Source organism: Protopterus annectens, chromosome 16.part0, assembly GCF_019279795.1.
Source record: "Protopterus annectens isolate FY-2018-M chromosome 16.part0, PAN1.0, whole genome shotgun sequence".
NCBI lineage: Eukaryota > Metazoa > Chordata > Ceratodontiformes > Protopteridae > Protopterus > Protopterus annectens.
In genome coordinates, this window is record NC_056750.1 from 6973815 (window position 1) to 6996267 (window position 22453).

Here is a 22453-nt window from a genome sequence, read left to right on the forward strand (position 1 = left end):
GAAGTATCTTACTTGGATTCATACCTGTTGATTTTATAGTTTGTATTATTGCAAGGAGTTGTTAGGTTTTTCAACTATTTTGGATCAAGTGATACCGGATGGAGTGATTTGTGGGTCCCATGCATTCATTAGTGGGGAATGATTTCTGGGGAATAGACTAATTATTAGTGTCTTTGGTTAGCCAGGCTTCGACAGAAGGATTGGTAGTCTCAAGGGAATGTGCAGTGCCAATGAAGGTGCAGCAGTCAGAAGGACAAAGTCTAGTGTTAGAGGCTAAGAGTCCAGTGGTGTGGAGGTGGGTCTGACGAGATGCGAGACTGCTGGGAGATAATGGTTCATGGACTAAAGGATTTGGGATGACATCCCCATTCCTTTTAAAAGATGGCATTAAGGATAATTGACTTACGCTGTCTGTGTATTAGTGAAGAAGTGCTTATACTTCTACACAGAGTTTGTAAAATTGACATCGCTAGGAAGGATGCCCCCCCCCTTTTCTGTGTGTCATTGTGGTAAGCAAGCAAGGTATATCCATATCTTTATGTTTCTGGGTGTCCTCAAAGTTGTCTTCCACACTGGGAGTATTGCATGTGGAGACAGAGTGGCAGACTCACAGTAGTGTAAAGGAATGGAGGGATGGCCTGCCTTGGTTATCCACCATGTCCTATATCATTACATCTCTTGCTTCACATTATATCTCTATTATAATAACAATCTCAATCTCTTTCTTTCACATTTTTAACACTCACCTCCTACCATATTAGCACTTTCTCAAAAATAACTGATTTGCTAAGTTTTTGACTATACAAAATATAAGCCATTATCACCTGTCACCAACACTGACTATGTCCCTTTCTCTACCTCTCCTTCTTCAACAAGCATCCTACCATGCATCCACTATCAATACCCATATTACTTCTATAACATCAAATACCTCTATCCTTGACAACACAAAAAGTTTCTCTAAAATATCACCAGGTCCATTTCAAGCACACACATTTCTCCTAAAATCAAGCTTTTACAATATAATTTGAAACTCATTAAGTCTCAGTATTACTTGAATAGATCCCCTCTTACACGCAAACTACTCACCACCTATTTTTTCATTTATTTCCCTCTCTGGTGATGTTCACCTTAACCCACACCCATCCCCTTCCCCTTGTCCTTCCCCAACCAGGGACCATCCCCCATCCCTGGTTCTTCCCTAACTCAGGCCCATCCCCTACCCCTGGTTCTACCCTTAACCAAGGTCCATCCCGTACCCTTGGTCCTACCCCTAACCAAGGCCCATCCCCTAACCCTGATCCTTCCCCTAATCCAGGCCCATCCCATACCTCTGGTCCTTTTCCTAACCCAGCCCCATCCCCTATGCCTGGTCCTTTCCATAACCCCAGGGCCATCTCTTACCCCTGGTCCTTTCCCTAACCTAGACACACTCCGTACCCCTGGTCCTCCCTTAATCCAGGCCCATCCCCTACCCCTGGTCCTTCTCCTATTCCTGGCCCATTCCCTACACCTGATCCTTCCTCTAACCCTGGTCCTTTCCCTAATCCAGGCCCATCCCCTACCCCTCGTCTTTCCCCTAACCTAGGCCCATCCCATACCCCTGGTCCTTCTTCTAAGCTAGGCCTGCCACCTACACCTGGTCCTTCCCCTAACTCAGGCCCATACCCTACCGCTATTCCTTCCCCTAATCGAGGCCCATCCCCTACCCCTGGTCCTTTCCCTAACCCAGGCCCATCCTCTACCCCTGGTCCTTCTCCTATTCAAGGCCCATCCCCTACACCTGGTCCTTCCCCTAACCCTGGTTCTTCCTCTAACTTTGGTTCTTTCCCTAACCCAGGCCCTTCCCCTACCCCTGGTCATTCTCCTAACCGAGGCCCATCCCCTACCCTAGTCCTTCTCCTAACCCAGGCCCATCCCCTAACCCTTTTCTTTCCCCTAACCTAGGCACATCACCTACCCCTGGTCCTTCCCCTAATCCAAACCCCTCCCTTACACCTGGCCCTTCTCCTATTCCATGCCCATCCCCTATACCTGGTCCTTCCCCTAACCCAGGCCAATCCCCTACCCCTGGTCCTTTCCCTAACCCAGACCCATACCCTACCCTGGTCCTTCCCCAACCAAGGACCATCCCCCATCCCAGGTTCTTCCCTAACTCAGGCCCATCCCCTGCCCCTGGTTCTACCCTTAACCAAGGTCCATCCCCTACCCTTGGTCCTACCCCTAACCAAGGCCCATCCCCTAACCCTGATCCCTCCCCTAATCCAGGCCCATCCCATACCTCTGGTCCTTTTCCTAACCAAGCCCCATCCCCTATCCCTGGTCCTTTCCCTAACCCCAGGGCCATCTCCTACCCCTGGTCCTTTCCCTAACCTAGACACACCCCGTACCCCTGGTCCTCCCTTAATCCAGGCCCATCCCCTACACCTGGTCCTTCTCCTATTTCAGGCCCATTCCCTACACCTGATCCTTCCTCTAACCCTGGTCCTTTCCCTAATCCAGGCCCATCCCCTACCCCTCGTCTTTCCCCTAACCTAGAACCATCCCATACCTCTGGTCCTTCCTCTAAGCTAGGCCTGCCACCTACACCTGGTCCTTCCCCTAACTCAGGCCCATACCCTACCACTGTTCCTTCCCCATATTGAGGCCCATCCCCTACCCCTGGTCCTTCCCCTAACCCAGGCCCATCCTTTACCCCTCCCCTGGTCCTTCTCCTATTTAAGGCCCATCCCTATGCCTGATCCTTCCCCTAACCCTGGTTCTTCCCCTAACTCTGGTTCTTTCCCTAACCCAGGCCCTTCCCTTACCTCTGGTTGTTCTCCTAACCGAGGCCCATCCCCTACCCTAGTCCTTCTCCTAACCCAGGCCCATCCCCTAACCCTTTTCTTTCCCCTAACCTAGGCACATCGCCTACCCCTGGTCCTTCCCCTAATCCAAGCCCCTCCCTTACACCTGGCCCTTCTCCTATTCCATGCCCATCCCCTATACCTGGTCCTTCCCCTAACCTAGGCCAATCCCCTACCCCTGGTCTTTCCCCTAACCCAGACCCATACCCTACCCTGGTCCTACCCGTAACCCAGCCCCATCTCCTGCCTCTGATCCTTCACCTAACCCAGATGCATCCCCTACCCTTGGTCTTCCTCAAATGCAGGCCTATCCCCTACCCCTGGCCCTTCCCATAACCCAGGACCATGCAGTACCCCTTGTCCTTCTCCTAACCTAGGCCCATCTCCTACCCTGGTCCTCCCCCCAACCTAGACCCTTCTCCTACCCCTGCTCCTTCCCCTAATCCATGCCCATCCCGTACCCCTGGTCCTTCCCCTAACCCAGGCCCATCCTCTACCCCTGGTCTTTCCCCTAATCTAGGCCCATCCTCTACCCCTGGTCTTTCCCCTAATCTAGACCCATCCCTTACCCCTGGTCATTACCCTAATCCAGGCCCATCCCCTACCCCTGGTCCTTCTCCTAATCCAGGGTCATCCCCTACCCCTGGTCCTCCCCCAACCTAAAACCTTTTCCTACCCCTGCTCCTTCCCCTAATCCAGGCCCATCCCGTACCCCTTGTCCTTCCCCTAACCCAGGCCCATCCTTTACCACTGATCCGTCTCTTAATCCAGAATCATCCCCTACCCCTGGTCCTTCCACCAAACTAGGCCCATCCCTTACCCTAGTCATTCTGCTAACCCAAGCCTATCCCCTACCCCTGGTCCTTCCCATAACCCAAGCCTATCTTCCTACCCTGATCCTTCCCCTAACCTAGGCCCTTCCCTTACACCTGGTCCTTCCCCAAGCCCATCCCCTACCCCTGGTCCTTCTCTTAATCCAGGATCATCCCCTACCCCTGGTCCTTCCCCTAACCTAGGCCCATCCCTTACCCTAGTCCTTCTCCTAACCCAAGCCTATCCCCTACCCCTGGTCCTGCCCCTAATCCAAGCCTATCCCCCTACAACTGGTCTTTCCCCTAACCCAGACCCATCCCCTACACCTGGTCCTGCCCCTAACCCTGGTTTTCCCCTAACTCTGGTTCTTCCCCTAACCTAGGCCCTTCCACTACCCCTGGTCCTTCTCCTATTCCAGGCCCATCCTGTACCCCTAGTCCTTCTCCTAATCCAGGCCCATCCCCTACCCCTGGTCCTTCTCCTAATCCAGGGTCATCCCCTACCCCCGGTCCTTCCCCTAACCCAGGCCCATCCCCTACCCCTGGTCCTTCCCCTAATCCAGGCTCATCCCCTACCCCTGGTCCATCTCCTATTTCAGGACCATCCTGTACCCCTGTTTCTTCTCCTTTTCCAGGTCCATCCCTACACCTGGTCCTTCCCCTAATCCAGGCCCATCCCCTACCTCTGGTCCTTCCCCTAGCCTAGGCTCATCCACTATCCACGGTCATTCCTCTAACCCACGCCCATCCTTCCCCTAACCCAGGCCCATCCCCTACCCCTGATCCTTCCCCTAACCCAGGCCCATCCTCTACCTTTAAAGTGAGAAAGCAAATTGCTGGTCGGAGAGTATGGAGTCATGCAACACATCATGGGAGTGGAGATTATCATAAAGTGGGCAAAGATGATATATTTTTTGTTAATAAATTTTCCCCTTTTTCAGCTACATTGAAGACGTTAGTGCACAGATTTTGGCCTATTATACAGCAGGATGAGGAAGAGGGCAACAACTTCAAGGGCAGGGTTGTTTTCGTCTCATAGTAGATTTCATAACCTGAAGGAATTATTGAATAGTAGGGTAAGTAGGATGGAAACTGGTTCTAACACAGTAGGCACCTTTAGATGTGGAAGGTACAAGGTGTGTGACAAAGTCAAGAACATTTCAGGTACTTTGATTAATGGAAAGAAGTTCATCACCCTGGGATCTTACAGTTTCAGTACCAGTGGGGTTGTTTATGTGATTGGATGTGATTGTCTACCTGCAAAGTGGTATATAGGCCAAACCAGAAGAATGGTGAAAAGAATTATGGGGCATTTGGGGGATGTGAGGCATGTTAGGCTTAATAGTCCTGTGGCCCAACATTTCCACACTGTTCACAATGGTAACACTAGCAGTTTATTTTTTTCTGTTTTAAACAAACCTTATGCAGTGCAAGGCATGGAATACGGGTGCATTTTGTTAAGGATGGAAAGTAGATATATTATTAATTTTGGAACTTTGTGGCCCCATTGGTTTGATATGGAGTTAGATTTACATGTATAGGATGAAATGTTTCAGTATGCATTATTTTATAAATGCATAGATATATAGGATGAATGATTTATATGTATAGGGTAAAATATTTAAGTATTTGTTAATCTAAAGATGTATAGGTGCATTGGCATGAACTTCTTAAACTATAAGTTAAATGCAATGGGAATGTAAGGGGTTGCACTTTAAAAGTTTTTTGATGCACTTTAAATGTTTCTGAAGCACTTCAATTGATTAGGATGCACTTTAGATTTACATTTTCTTGACTTACTGATTAATTGATCAACTTATTGTAGGGCAAAATGTTTTAGTATTTGTTAATCTAGAGATGTATAAATGCTTTTGTATGAGCTTGCATTTTAAAAGATTTTTGATGCACTTTAAATGTTTCTGAAACATTTTATTGCTCAGGATGCACTTTAGATTTAAATTTTCTTGACTCTGATTAATTGATTTACCATTGTAGGGCAAAATGTTTTAGCATTTGTTAATCTAGAGATGCATAAGTGCTTTTGTATGAATTTCTTAAATCACAATGTTAAATGCAATAGGAATGTAAGGGGTTGCACTTTATATGTTTTGATGCACTTTAAATGTTTCTGAAGCACTTCACTGCTCAGGATGCACTTTAGATTTTAACTTTCTTGACTTACTGATTAATTGATCAATTACTGTATAACTGAATTGAATAATGAATGTAGTGAAATGTATATAAAGCACACCATTCTTGTGCATGATTTTTCCTTGGAAGGCTTGATGCCGAAGTACTAGGAACACAGTAAAAGTGGATGGTGACTGTTTCTCCAGTTGTTCAGTGTGTTTTTTCTGCCTTTGAGGAATTTTCCTTTTCCCTGACAATTGGATGGATGAGATGTGAGCATATGGCTGTTTCCCCTAAACTAAGGAGAGCTTATATGTGGCAAGTACATTTGTCTTTTTCTACTCTCATGCTTCCAGGAGTGCAAGTCTTGGAGAATGTACCTAATGCTTCCTGTAACAGTCATGATTTTCATTTTACAGTTCCCAAAAAGGCAGCCAGGTTTTACAAAGTTTCTCAAACTAACACACATCTGCTTTACTACACCACGTTTAATCTTGTGGCAATGTCCATATATTTTCTAGCTAGTAAAAGATTTGTGGTATCCTTAAATCTTTACCCTATGGACAAAGAAGGAAAGATATTGGATATATTTGATAAGGGAATATTTTCTTCAGCTTTTGCATATAGAATTCTTAACTATCAGATTCATGTGAACATTTGTTCTCTTTCTGTGATACAGTTTGAGAGTATTGTCTAATACATTTCCCCCTGAATGTTATATCTATCTGAACAACATTGTTTCTAGTACTTCTCAAGTATCACAGCAAGTTTTAAGGAGTGTCATTGATTGTGCAAATACTGTGTCTAGGGCCACTGCTACTGCTGAAGTACTGAGGAGATATGCCTGGGTATGTAATCAGAAAAAAATAAAACAACCTCTGCCTTCTCAAGCTAAACAGGGAACCAGAAAGAAGTTGCAGGAGGGGAACAACAAGAAACGATGATCTTTTCTATTCTGGTACTTCAGAATGACTATACCAGCATTCTTTCCCACTTTTCCCCTTCTCCTAGCCCTGTCTCTCAGAATGTGTCCTAGAAACTGGCTGTGCACATTTCCCTTTGAGAACAGATTGTGTCAGACTCTTAGGCATTAAAGGTGGTTCATGCGGGATATAGCTGGCACTGAATACAATCACCTCTCCACCCTCTGAACCAGACAGAAGTTCTTACTCAGGGCTTAAGTACTGCAAGTCAAAAAACTGCTGCCATTACATCATAAGATCATAGGAGATTACTAGGCTATTGATCTGGAGGTCATTTTAAGCCTAGATGTTTCATCCCAATGTAATACCATAGAAATGCTAGTCAGTACCCAAAATTGTATTTAGTGATGACAGCCCATGCCCAGGGGTTGTGGGCACTATCCCCAGTATAAATTTATGGTACCCCATCCACTTTTCCAGGTTCCTCTTGAACAGTGTCATAGAGGTGCTCTGTTTCACATGAATTGGTAGCATGTTCCAAACACGCCACAGTCATTTGGAGATAAATCTGTCCCTCCAGCATGTCCAATTTAAGTTGCAAGCCATATTAAGTCCATTTTTGGGCTTTGTAAAAAATGGAGCTGTACTGATGATGACTACAGATGCAAACAAATCTAGGTTTCCATTTTTCTTCTTTACATCCGAGTCAATCTACAACTACAGATACTTCAGATTTCAGTTGGGGGGCAGTTTCTATGGGGATAAAGGTTCAGGACATATGGAACTCCTCAGACAGACCAAAAAACATGAATGTCAAAGAGATATGTGGGCTGTGACTCACACCTTAAAATCTCATCATCTATGGTCCCCTGGACCTATTCAGGTGATGTGATGTGATGTGGTACATAAACAAGCAAGAGAGTACAATGTCATACTGTCTGTCCAGGGTGGTATGATGGCTTGGGAGGTAACTCTTCAGCATTCATTAACCCTCCAAGCATCTTACATTCTGTCAGAGCAAAACATAGTGGCAGACAAGCTGAGCAGGACCAGTACAGACCCTCACTTAGCTTCATAGGTATATACTAGGCTAATGACCACTGGGATCTTTATCTGCCTAGTCATGTATCCTGAATATATCCCACAAGATTCTGTGCCCTATGTTTATTTCAAGGAGTATATGTAAGCTAGGGCATGATTTCCAGGCTGTCTCTATCAGTTAGAGACAGAGAGGCTAGTCCAGGGGTGAGTTTGCAATTACTCATCCACTGGTCTGGTTATGTTTGGATAGGGCTAGGGAGGATCTTGGCTTCACATGGATGGGAGCATGTTACACAGAAGGGAAATACTCTGAGACACATGCTTGGCCCTCTAACATGTCCTGCTTATGTCACAATTATGGTCTAAGTCCCCAGATCAAGTCATTCTGATGCTATTTGTGTTTTGGATATTCAAAAGGTTCATAAGAGCTGAATCCAAGGAAGGTTTGTATGCCAGGCATACATTGCCTCTAGCTGTATGTATGATACTAATTATAGGGATAGGGTTTTGAGGCAATTTGCATATGACATGTTATTAATGCACTGTATTCTTTTTGTGATGAACCTATGTGGGCATGTGACTACTTGGTCGAGTATATACCAAATGGAGCCTTATACTCAATGATGTGTCTGATGAGGGCTGAGTGCAGTGGGACAGTGACTTCCTTCCACCAAGATGCTATGCCTTTACTTATAACCTGAGCAACATGGAATGATTTTCTTACTACCTTAGACACTTGTTTGTTGACTGACAGGTTTCTATCTATACATGCCCCCAAATCTCTGACTTCTGGGTCTATTCTTAGGTATGTGTTATCAGTGAGGTAATTTCCAGGAGTGGTTGTCTTCCCAAAGGGTACTAGTATGGATTTCTTGGCACTGAATTTTAAGCAGTGATGTTGGCACCAGTTGTTTCTGTGTGTTAGTTCTTCCTGTGGGATGTTAGTGTCTTGAGAGATTATGTGAGTGCTCCCACTATGCAGTCATCAATAAACTTGGTCAGCCAGAGACCCTTGACATTGGTCTTGACTTCTGAGAAGTAGATACCAAAAAAGGAATGGACTAAGCACATACTCCTGAGGGACTCAGCTAGTAACTGGCATCTTTCTGGAGGTGGTCCTCCCTGTCCTACCTGTCTGGGTCCTACATGATAGCCAACTGGCCATCCAGTGTTAACAAATGTATTTATGCCTAATTCACTGAATTATTTACAATGCCCAAATGTGGTATTGTGTCAAATGCCTTAGCCAGGCCAAGGTAGTCAGTTTGCACTATTTTGCCCTTGGCCATTGTCTTGGTGACCTTCTCAGAGAAGTCCACTAGGTTGAGTAGGCATGAGCTGCCCTTAATGAAACCAAACTGGGTTGGATCCAGTGTTTGGAGATTTCCTGTGTCAGCATTGCTAATTTTCATGATAATTCTTTCCATGGCTTTGAATGTGAGACTAGCTAGACTTATGGGTCTGTAGTTCCCAGGTTCTGTTGATGGCCCACTCTTCTACAGTGTGATGAACATTGGAGTTCTCCATTCATGTGGAGAAAATCCTGTCTGGCAGCTATGGTTAAATAGTGACTCCTTTAGTCCTAATAGGTCATTTTCAGGCTATTTAAGAGGCATCCTGAGATATGGTTGAGGCCCACCAATGTGGTGTTCTTCGCCTTAGAGAGCACATCTAGGACTTGCTCCCTAGTGATAGTTACAGGGGTTATGTCTGATGCCATTTCCTGGGGGGTGGAAGGGGGAGAGGTGGTAAAACTGGAGCTGAATTTGTTGGCCAGCAGATTTACTATATCTTCTGACTCTGTGTACGTAGCTGCATTTACAATCAGTCCAGCACGCTGTTGTGTGCTGCCTTTGAGGTTTGAATATAGCTAAAGAAAGTAAGTATTCTGGTTGTCCTTGGCCTGGGAGGCTTACCCTCTTAGTTGTTTATTTAGATTAATGAGAGAATTTCTATCCTAATGGGATTAGTACTTCATATCTTGTCCATGATTGTTTTTCTTTTGTTGTATAACCTGCTTGTGTGTGGATTTCACTCAGGTAGTTTGTTTTGGACTTATGCTATGCATTTATTAATATGATTGCACAGGCTTTCCTTGAACAATTCCAGATAGGCAGTTGTATTCTGAGGATTATGGGGGACTTGAATTTTGTCAGGTTATCACTTAGTAATAGGAAGTTAGTCTTAGAATACTTCCTAAATGTAACAGGGTTAGCCGGGGTCAGGAAGCTGATTTTTATCAAGAAGAGGGAGATAGCTTTTTCCTCAGCTAGATTGTAAATGTTGGAGGTGTGATGAGGAAGAAAGAGGTAATTGGGAACATATTTTTTTGGATAATGACTTGGCAGATTTAAAAAATTCCCTGCAGATTACTTGAACAGAAATACTGGGTGAGCAAATTTGTGTAACTAAGGAAATTATTTTTTCAGCTGTGATACAGAATCAGAATTACCTAGACATAGTAATGCCTTGCTAAGTCTAATTATGGTAGCTGCTAGAAAATGGAAATCAAAGTCTAAACTAACTGTACTAGAAGTAATGAATATAATAACAGAGATAAAACAACCATAATGGGATCTTTAGAAAAGGGTAGGAGCAAATTACATAGAAAAAATAGGAATTGTGGGAACAACACGTGCACAATGATGTTTTGGAGGAGGAATGAATTTTAAAAGCAGGTGGGATTTAAATGAGTTATGTATATTTGACTGTCAATGACTGGATAGATTATAAGTGATATATTATGTTTGCAACTAAAAATATATCAATATGGTTTATTTACGTGTATATAAATATATGATTGCCTATGCTATATGAGATAATGTAATAAAGATGTTTCTTATTTAAAAAAGAAGAGACAGCTTTATGGTCTGACAACCAACTAATCCTTAGAGAAATGGATGAAGTAATTACACAGTGTCACTCTAGGTAAGTGGTGCAATAGTGGTTTAGAGTTTGCTAGCTTGGGCACTGTGAGCGTAGAGAGGACACTGCACTTGGGGGGGGGGGGTATAACATTTTCCCATATTTGTGAGCTTTAGGTGCAGTATGTTTCTTCCCCGATCCAAAGATTTGTGTTTACAAAGTCTAGGAATTTCTGGGCCTGTATGTTTGGGGTTGTGTAAGAATCCTAGTTTACAGTAGCTTAGTTAAATCCATCCATGAATATGGTATTGGGTTGAATGGTAAGTGCCTCAAGTAAGTCTTAAGTACACGCAATGGGTTTCATGGGTCATAGAGAATGACCTATAGCTTGCAAAGATATGATATGGGATCTTACCTACAGAAGTTTGGACATGGAGAAACATATCTGTGTTGTCTGGTTTGACAAGCCTTGAGGTGAGTTTGTTGCTGATGTAGATTGAGCCACCTCTAACTTTAGTTACTGCCTATGCGTTATCTGACCTAAATGTGTGGAAGGCATTGTAACCCTGTACTGCCAGGGTGCTCTCTATAGCTTTAATCCATATCTCAGTAACTGCACAGATGTCTGCATTCTCCAGGAGAGCTTGGAAGGAGTGGAGCTTCTTGTTTAGGTTCCTGACATTGAGCAACACCACCTTTAGATTCCCTGGGTTGGTTTTGCTGTGTCAGAAGGGTTATCGGTTTGCTGTTGCCTAAAACATCCTTATGGGGAGAACAATTTTTAGTCAATATTTGAAAGCCTAGAGGGAGCAGGTGCAGACTATCCTTGGCAAAGTAACATGGTCTGTTGGTCATATCCTCCCATGCTGACAAATATTGCACCTCCTTGGATTGCCACCAGAAATTAAGCCAATTATTAAAGTCTGTCATCTTCTGTTCTTATTATGGCGTCATCCATGGTGAAAGTAAAATGCTGCTCAATGCTAGGCTCATACCAGCCTGTGACAGTCTGAGAGCTCCATAATGTCTCTGTTCATATAGTCCAGGGAAGTACGTCTTAGGTTATTAATGCCCACATGGAGTTCAACTGACTCATATTGATACTTGTGGTTCACTGACCTGAGTGAGTGGGTGATGTGGTGGAGCCTGACCCTGATAGACAATTGAAAATGATTTTTTCCCTTTCTTACCCTGGTAAGTGGGACATCTGTATGTCTCACAATTGAGTCTTCTATGACTAAAATATTGGGTAATATGGTGGCTTGCCTTATAGGCATTGCGGTTGAGGCTGCAAGGGGCATAACTCTCAACTGTCCCTGATTTTGACTCAAATGTTAGCTCTACCCCACCTAAAACTGGTGACATTTGGAGAAAAAGTGGTGAGTTGCCCTTAGTAAATAATGACAATAATTGAAAGTTATATACTTCTTTTATTTTAGAAACTATATATAAATTCACATTTTTTTATTCTGTCGTCTCAGGTTAATAATACATATATTTTAAAAGTGTCTCTGACTGTCCCTGATTATTTGTGGATTTGTCCCTGATTCTGTTGAAATTTGTCCCTGATTGGTTAACAGCAATGCCATGGGGTGTGGCTTTATATGTTGTGTTGGGTCTTGTTTTGGTAGAGTGCTTTTGTGGTTGCACAGGATACTCTTTGTAGGTCGAATGTCTGGGTGGTCTTTGGGGTTTGGGAAGGTTACTTTTAAGCACCTCAGCATATGTAGATTTATATGCTGGGGCTGTACTATGCATGATGAGTGTAGTGATTGCATTATTGACAACCTAGTTGTTATTTTGTGTGCTTATGTGTGAGAGTCTTGCCTAGAGTAACATTGTGTAATTACACATTTTACATAATGCATCCATTTCTCTAAGGAATAGTTGGTTGTCAGTGAACATGAGACAATTTTTGCATTGTCTTAGGATACCCATATATATCACACTGATGGCAAAGAAAGTGGGAAAGTGCATATCCGTGGTGTTGGGTAATTTTAAGTGAACTACAAGGGAAGGTGCAATAGCGATTTATAGTAGGCTAGCTTGGGCACTGTGAGGGTCGAGACTACAACCAGGCTAGGTAAGATTAAATTTTGTGCTGCACTGCTCCTCAGCATGCAAACTGGCTCTTCTTTGTTACTGGTTAAAGTTAGAGTGGTAGTATTTATAAGGAAAATAGTTTCTAAATGCCTGCATCTATACAAGGCAATGCATGATGAGAAGCATCCCACAAATATGCAAAAGTTATAAAAATCTTTCTGGTCAATGAAGTTATCTCACTTTTAAACCTTCCTTTGTGATTTCCAACTTGGATAGTCCAGGCTACCTTCTTCTGCCAGAAGAATTGTAGTCTCCGTCTTCTTAATCTAAAATCCCTCTTCAGATAGCCAAAAGTGAAAAAGTGTCAGAAACAAATAAAATAATTAGTTACAATTACTTTTAAGATGATTTCAAGCCAGAAATTTCAAAACACAAAACCAGGTCAGTGAAAAGAAAATACACTTTACAGTGCTGAAATACAGAAAAATGCAATCAATAATATGAAATGTAGCAACAGACCTCTCAGACACAAATAGAAATTGAAAGAGGGTCTTCCAGGAATTAATCCAGTTGTGAGGAACACCTCAAGTAGATAATTTTGCCTCCTTTCAAAACAGACAACCAAAATAATTATTCTACAGGAGTCCTTACAAACAAGCTTGGAAAACACATGCCTTTTCTTTCCCATGATCAGAAATGTCCTTTTATGCCTTTCCATCAATATTGAAGGTAATTCTGAAGATTCAGAAGGACTCCCCAAAGATCATTGTTGTGACCCCCAGGCAACATTGGTTCTTCCTTCTTATGAAATTGACCAAAGACAATTTCCACAAGCTTCCTGATACACTAGACCTAGTCACACATATCAGGGGGAGTTTAATAAACCTTAGTCTCAAACATGTTCAACTGACTACCTTGATGATTCACTTCTAATTCCTGTCAGGCATTGCTTTCCAGAAGACATGCCGCAGGTAATAAAGGAGGCAAGAAAACCTGCTGCTACAGAATTTTATATTGATAAGTGGAAAAGATTTTCTAGTTTGTGTCTAACCAATAACCAGGATGCTATCAGGGTTTATATACCAGTGGGGCTCAAATACTTGTGTGAGTCACTATCATGTGGCCTCTGTTACTCCTCTATCAAGGTACATCTTGCAGCAATTACTGCATGATAAGTACTAGGCTAGCTGCCCTTGTGGGTTATTTTAAGCCAGTTTCCCTTTTTGTGCTTGAAATAACATACCCCGTTTGGTTATAGGTTGACTTTACCCATCCCATGGTCAATAATTTCATTAATTTAATGAGGTTCATTTGTTGCTTTAGTGTCTTCAGCCCCAAAACAGTAAATAAAGAAATTTAAAAGCAGGATAGTAATTAGAATCCTGACATTGTCACCAGGTGTGCTGAAGCGACTAGGATAACCTAGTCATTTTCTTTTGTAAGTACCGACTACAGATTACATATGCAGGTAATGGCACACATCTGGTTGTGATTTGCATACAGAGTCACTATAGCAAGAAACTAGCACAAGGTCACAGGTCGTATGTTAATGATTGACAAAATCTGCTGCATAGCACTGCCACTTTGCACAATGTTGCCTGCATAATCTGCAAAGGAACATAGTATTTATGTATCATTTAGTACACTTACATTGGGTTGGGAGGATGGCCTAATGGTTAAGGTGTTTGCCTTGCAAACACAAGGTACAGGTTTGAATCTCACAGGGGATAATTGGCTAGGCTTAAAATGGCTTGCAAGGGCAGTTAGCCTAGTACTAATCTATGAACCAATGAACCTATTTCTCATGACAGTCTGTCAGGCAGGATCAGCTGATCAGTCCACCTACCCAGTTAGCAAATAACTAAATAAATGAACATCCATCTAGTCACTTTTCTACAGTGTTCTGTCTAACAAGTCAATATTTATCCTATATACTACCCATATTCCTGCCCTGCTAATAACAGCATTATTTATGTCTGTAAATAAATGGAAAGTCCACATCATTTATAGGTTCATAAGTAAGTTCTAGGCCAGCTGCCCTTGTGGACCATTTTAATCCTATCCAATTTCCCTTTTTGTCCTTGAGTTAACCTATCCCATTTGGTGTTAGATTGGCCTTACCCATTCTATGGTCAATAATTATATATTACTACTAGTTAGAATAAATGGGATCATACCCTAGATAATTGAGGGGACCCAAGCATGGGATAAAGCATTTAGGAACTGCATCTCTTCATTAGTAATACAGGGTGCAGTCCTGGGGTAAATTTTCTGTCATTTATTGATGTTTTAAAATGTTAAATTATAGTTGCAGTTGTATTTGAACAGATATAGTTTAAAGTTTTATGTGTCTTAATTATATTTATATATGGAAATTGTTTATATTTTATATGTTAAAAATTTGTGCTGCAACTTTAAATTGTTGTAAGAGATGAAATGTTAGGTTTGAACATATTTTACGAGAAATCTATTGGTGTTTTGTGTCATGTGATAAGTATAAAGATATTGAATGCAATTAATTCTGTATATGCACTGATGAAGGGAGTTTTCCTGAAAGCTTTGCTTGTGTGATTAATTTTTTTAAACAAATTTATCTGGCTTTGAAAGTCCAGCAGTTTTGTATTTTTCATTTGTAGATTTTCTGTTTCCCAACCATAGATTTAAGTTGTGCTTGAAAATGGACAGGGATGAACCTTGTTTTATGTGGATGGGGAGTCTGTTCTATAGTTGTGGTATCCTTGGCGAAATATATCTGTCCCCCCAAACCATTCTGCTGATGCTACAAAAGAGGTTTAGATCCATAGACTGAGTTGCTGATGTGCAGTAAATCAATCAGTAATAGGTTAGAGGATGCTTTTTATGCCAGACATAAGTCTGCGATTAGTAGTATGCAGAATACTGAGTGTATTGAAAGGACTTTCAGTTGTTCCATGTAGGGCATGTTGCTTAGGTCTTATACCCTTTTACGTCTATATTTTATGTTTATATATATTTGGATACTTACGTATTATCACAACCACATTTTCATGCTGCGATAATTGATGTAAAATTGAAGAATGGACGTTTGGTCTTACCTTGTAAGGTCTGTCTGATATGTGTTTTACAAGAAAGTTCAAACATTTTTAAGGTGTGATGTAAGGCTGGGTTGTAAACAGAGGGCTTGGTAAAGCAGTCACCATTTTCTTCCGCTGCTTCTTCACCGACTCTGAGGGGGCTTGACTGGAGAAACTAGCCGCAGTCTCTGTGCCCTTTTACATGCATCAGAAGAATGTCTGATGGGAAGCAAAGACAATCAAGGGAGACTTTTTTTAAGTAGAAAATGTCAGTACTGCAAAATCTTTTGCATCTGCTAACTTCCTTTCATTCCCCCAATGCTAGTCTCACTTTATGGATCAATGATATTAGAGAGGTTAATCAGATGTTTAAATGATTTTGCAGTACTGCTGCCGTTTTCTACTTGAAAATCCCCTTGATTGTCTTTGCTTCCTATCAGACATCTAATCCTCCAATGGATTAGCTAGCCACAAATTGCAAGCAACTTTTGAAAACCCATACTCATTTTACAAACCGAAAAACCCAAAGTTTACAAACCGAAAAAAAAAAAAAAAGAAAGAAAAACCCAGTCTACTACCCTTCCCGATCACTCTGTAAGGAGTCAGACAGGGTATACTGCTTTGGCTTTTTGTTTCCTGATGCTTTCTGCTGTCAGGGCAAAGGCTGAGAAAAAGGAAAGCGGAACGTATTTTAAGTGTGGAATGGGGGAACTTGCTTATGACATCTTGAGATGCTGGCAGTAAATGGGGAAACCTATTTTTTCAAACATTATTTTTTTTTTCATCTGTCGAAGTGAGATACCTTCCTAAAAACAAGAACACATTAAAGAAAACATGCGTCTGAGGTTTTCTCATACTTCATCGGTCCCAGTTGACACAAGGGAAAGCAACCACCATTCGCTCAAAAATGTGGTTGCGATAATACGTAAGTACCTATATTTGTTATATTTTTTGTTTTATTATCCTGTCTATGTGTTCCCATGTATCCTCCACTTTCTTCTGTGTTTTACTTGAAAAAGTTTCTTTGCAGAGTTTTACACCTGAGACCTGTATGTAAACAGGTTGCTCCTTCCTGGGATCATAACTTTTTAACTATGTCTCCATTTGAACCTGCTCATTAAGAAGACTTTCGGTTCCTTAAATGGAAAACTATTCTTCTCATTACTCTGACATCTGCAAAAAGAATATCTGAGTTTAAAGCTCTCATGGTGGGTAAACTCTGTCTGGTCTTCCATAGGGATAGGGTTTCATCAAGAACAAATTCCTCATTCACACCCAAAGCTGTTTCAGCGTTTACTTTGAATAAATCGTCAATCTCCCAGTGATTTATCTGGATCCTCACAACCAGGGAGAAAGGATTCTACATGCTCTGGATATGCATAGCCAACACAAGTACTATCTTGACAGAACTAAGTCCTTTAGAAAAGCTTATTAGTTGTTTGTTTTTATATTAGGACAAAGAAAAGACAACCTGTGTTAAACAGATTATTTCCAGATATCCCTGGCTGTGTTCTACATGAACTACAGAGTGAACTGGCACCTCACCTGTGTGGCCTGTTCAATCACAGCCTCACCTCAGGCTTTGTCCCTACTGAATGGTGCACTGCTATAGTCATCCCTCTCCACAAAGGAGGAGTGACTACAGACCCTGGAAACTATTGCCCCATTAGCCTGACAAGTCTGATGTGCAAAGCTATGGAACGCATCATCATGGACCTAATAAACAAGGATATAGGGAATCTCCAAACTCTGGATCCCACACAGTTTGATTATGTGAAGGGTAGATCATGCCTGCTCAACTTGGTTGACTTCTTTGAGTCAGTCACCAGAGCTGTGGATGAAGGCAAGGTGGTTCATGCAGCTTACCTTGATCTGGCCAAGGCCTTTGATACCATTCCCCACTCAGGAATCATAGAAAATCTCACTAAGCTAGGCATCAACCCCTATATCACTAGGTGGGTTCTAAACTGGATTACAGGTAGAATCCACAGTGTGAATGTAGCTGGCTCCAAGTCAGACTGCTGACCAGTCACAAGTGGAGTCCCACAGGGATCGGTCCTGGGTCCTGTCCTGTTTGGTATCTACTTCTCAGAAGTCCAGGCCAACAAGAAGGGACTCTGGCTGACAAAGTTCACAGATGATTGCAAGCTGGGAACCATTATTAACTCCCCAAGAGATGTTGACATCCTACAGAAAGGCCTCACTGAGACCAGTGACTGGTCAGAACCATCGCCTTAAGCTCAATGCCAAAAAATGTGTCATCATCCCCTTTGGGAAAAACCCAGTTTCCATGAATTACCACATCGATGGTAGTCCACTGAGCACAGAAGGCATTATAAGAGATCTGGGAACACAGGTTGACAGCAACCTCTCTTTTGACCACCACATTGACACTGTGGTCAGAAAGTCCTTCTATGTGGCATATCTCATTACTAAGGGTTTTGCATCCAGGAAGAAAGAGGTCATTGTCTCCCTCTACTTTTCCCTCATTAGGCCAATCATCGAGTACAATGCCCCATTTGGCATGTACCTCATTACACACCTGCAACAACTGGAGAGGCTGCAAAAGTATCTCACAAAGAGGATCCTAGGCCTTAAACACTTGTAGTATATGGACAGACTCAAAGAACTACAACTAATCTCTGTCTCATATCGCCTACTTAGAGGTGATCTCTGCTTGACTTACAAAGCCATGTCTGACCCAGCTGTTTTAGAAATACTACATCTAAAGAAATCCCAATCCCTCCACGCCACACTCCCCAGAGACCTCAACCTCATTACCACAATCAACAGAATGTGCTGGAGGGACAGGTTCATAACCCAGAGACTGTCCATGTTATGGAATAGACTTTCCATACATGTCAAACAGATAAGCTCACTGGCCCTCTTCAAAAGAAATCTTGATGAGTGGATGGGAAATAGAAAATTCATCCTGGGGATCACTCCAGTGGCTCTACTCAACAAAGGCACTGGGAACAAGGTCGGGTAGCATGATGCCAGGGTAATCCTATGGGCTAGGCTTGTAAAGCCTCCAGGGCCATTAGCCTAGTACACACCTATGAACCTAGGATTGTCCCTCATGATTTTCTTTTGTTAGTCCCAGCATGGTAAACCAGTTCCAGACACTAAAAAGGCTCATTGTACTAGAGCTTTGTCTTCTTCAATGACATTTGCAGTGGTGCAGCAGTTAGCATTGTTGCCTCACAGCAAGACGTTCTCTGGTTCGATTCTCAGGGTGCTTTCTGTGTGCAGTCTGCATGTCCTCCCTGCATTCGCATGGGTTTCCTCCAGGTGCTCTCGTTTTCTCCCACATACCAAAGACATGCCTCTGGAGCATTTCTCCCTGGGCCTTCACTGAAAGTGGGCTCTATCCCAGTCAGACTTTCCCAGTAAACAAATGTTAAATAAAATAAAATAATAAAGTAATGCTGGGAAAGGGGTGTGCTGTATAGGTATTCTAAAGGCAGATATGTATTCCTCTTCATGTACCTTTACATGGCATTGTAAACTGGATTATTTTTGTAGATGCAGGACAGATTTTGCTAGACCCATTCTTCAGGGGCTGCTGGATCTATATCCTTTCTCCTTCCAGTTTTAATAGATTTTGGTAATCAACCCATATAGCCTAAAGACTACTACAGCAGTACAAATCATGAACATTGTACAAATGTATAAGTTGCACTTACCCATAACGGTAGACATTTGAGTTCCTCACTGCTGCTGCTATAGTCACACCCATCTTCCATTCGCCCATTTTTGTATATCATAGGTAATTATTAGAATATAAAATTATTTGTAATTACAGGTTTTAGTGTTTCAGGATGCATATGCTCCTTCTTAACTTTTGGTCAAGAAAATCCTGAAGAATCTTCACTTGCCTTATGTAGGGTAAATCAGCAGTCAGAATGAAGGTGTGGATGGGAGCCATAATTTTTGAAAGCAGGCCAGGCCACAATCCATGTAGCCTAAAGACTACTGCAGCAGTGAAGAATTCAAATATCTACTGTTATGTGTACAACTTACAAATGTACTTTCTACATGGCTTTAGCTTTAAGCTTAGCCATAAACTTAGAGACACTTTAAAACTAGTAAACTTTTATGTGAATCAAATATTGTTTCCTCCTGATTATTCTGAGGAAAAAATGACTTTGTAAAGTGGTGGTCCCCTATGTTTACTGTAATTGTTATCATAAATATTAGAAAAAATATAATAGTTGCCCTTTCCCAAACAATACAATTAATCTACTTGAAGTAGACTCATTTGGGTGGTGGGTGTTATTTTTTATACTTGATGAAATAGGATGCAGTTTGAAAACATTAAATTCCTTAGCTTTTAGGGGAAAAAGCTGTAAGGGCAAATACTTCACATGACTGATTTTGGTTATTTAAGTTTGTTGAATGACTACCAAAAACTATAAGTAGATTGAAATGTGCTTTCCTGTAGGGTAATGAAATGATCTCTCTCTCTCTCTCTGCTTCCTTATTTACTTGCATGGCAACTGTCCATAGTTTATTCTTCAATTTTTAAGTTTTGCTATGTATATATATCTGGTCGAAATGTTGTTATATGTACCCACAATGTCATTAAATTTGGGTATGATGCTAGACTACTACAAGGCCCTGATATAAACTTTCATAGTATATCAGTAGAGTTTACAAAACTAGTTTATTTTCTAAATGTCGAAGGGCATGATCTACTGTGGGTAGTGTTACACTGGTTTGCAGTTGCAGATGTGCTTTGTCAAACTATTTCATGTGTATAACACAGCAATATATATGTATATATATATATATGTATATATATATATATATGTATATATATATATATATATATATATATATATATTTATACTTTTATTATGTATCTGTAAATGTGTTAAGCCAGTACACTTATGTGATACGGATGGTATAACTTCATCTAAGAATACAGGTATATACCTTTCTTCTTCTACTTTGTATCCAGAAAAGACAATTCTTTTTTTTTTTTGCTAAATAATTTTTATTTTTTTTTGTTTGTAGACAAATTATGATACAATAAATTTTAAATTACAATTCAAAATAAAAGAAAATAGTTAATAACTATAACAATATGTACAATATTTACAGGTGGTCCAATGAAAAGGATTAACCAATAAGGTTATAAAGAGGAATAATCTCATAGAACTAGTATAACCTTTACTGGCATAAATTCACATAAGTTCATCTTAGTTTATGACATTTCAATTTCATGTAGAAGAAATTCTGTCCTTTTGTAGTGTGTCTATAAGTATTAAGATTTTATTCCAAGGATTGTCTGTCCAACGTCTGGGAAAAATTCTGTCTTTTTTGACTTTTATTTCTTTCTGTGCAGATTCCTTTAATAGAGATATGAAGTCTTCATAACTTGGAGGAACAGTGGATTTCCATTTTCTTGTTATACATTTTCTGGCTACAGCCAGAATAGACCATAAAAGATATTGATCACTTTTACTCATAGTTACTGAGTCGTCTACATTCAAAAAATTAAAGATTTTGTTAGAACAAATTTATCATTATAAATGGCTTGAAGAAATCTATTAATATCTTCCCAGAATTTTTTAATGCAATCATAAAATATATGTATCCAATCTGCCTTACAGTTTACAGTGCATCTCCAGCATGTGTGCTTTTGGGTAGGGTCAAATTTGGCTATTTTATATGGTGTATAAAAGGCTCTATGTAAAAATTTCGATGTGAAGATTTTCCATATCTGGAAGTTTGATGTTAGCTTAACTGACAACAAAAGGTCATTTATACCTTCAGATGATAGATTTATTGTCAAGTCCTTTGTTAAAATGTTCACAACATTTTGACCTATTTTGATTTTATACACTATTAAAATTTTGTATAATTTAGATATAGAAATTAGCTTATTATGATTTCCATAAATCGATTCTTGCATATATTTTATGAACTTAGGTATAATATTAAAGCTTGAACCATTAATAATTCTACATAAATCACTTGCATATTGTAGTATTTTTTAAAGTTCTGTTCTGTCTATTTCAGATATACTAAACTCATTTATTACTTGTTGGGTGGTTAAAGTACTGTGATTATTTAAGCATTGAAACCAGTAAATAAAGTTTTTGGATTCCCAATTAATGAGTATTTTTTCTTGGATTTTTTCTTTAAAATTCTTTGATGTTTTAAATGGTATTAAGAGATCGAACCATAATTTTATATCTGGAGTTGTAATTATAAATTTTCTAAATAGATTATAAATATTATTCAGATATGATAAATTAGTGGGCTTTGTTGTTTTATTTTGTAAGCTATGACATAGAACATGCCAAAATATGTTGTTATAATTCTCCAAATCCATATTTTTTAATATTTTGTTTTCATTTAAGAAGAGAGTTAAATGTAAAATTTTCCATGCGGATGAATAATTTGGATTTACCCAATTTAGTATAAGTTTAATGATGGAAGCTTTAATATACGTTTCTATGTCTGGAAATTTAATTCCTCCCAAGTCCCAGGGTCTAATATGATGTGAGAATGCAATTCTATTCTTTTTTGGATACCAAAGAAAATCCATTAAAAGTTTCTGTATTGTCATTATAACTTTTTTATCTGGTAAAATAGGGATTGCTAATGCTATATAGTTTATTTGTGGTAGTAATATCATTTTTATTAACTGTAACCTGTCTTCTAAGTTTAACATTAATTTATTCCAGCTATTAACTTGTTTTTGAATTAAAGTTTGGATTTTATTATAA

General features: G+C 40.6%; 1 protein-coding gene across 1 annotated transcript in view; it reads left to right on the plus strand.

The window, feature by feature from the left end:
* The window catches only part of CCDC180 (coiled-coil domain containing 180), a 2826277-nt gene that overhangs the window by 1948705 nt on the left and 855119 nt on the right, over window positions 1–22453 (plus strand). The gene's annotated exons all lie outside the window — the stretch shown is intronic.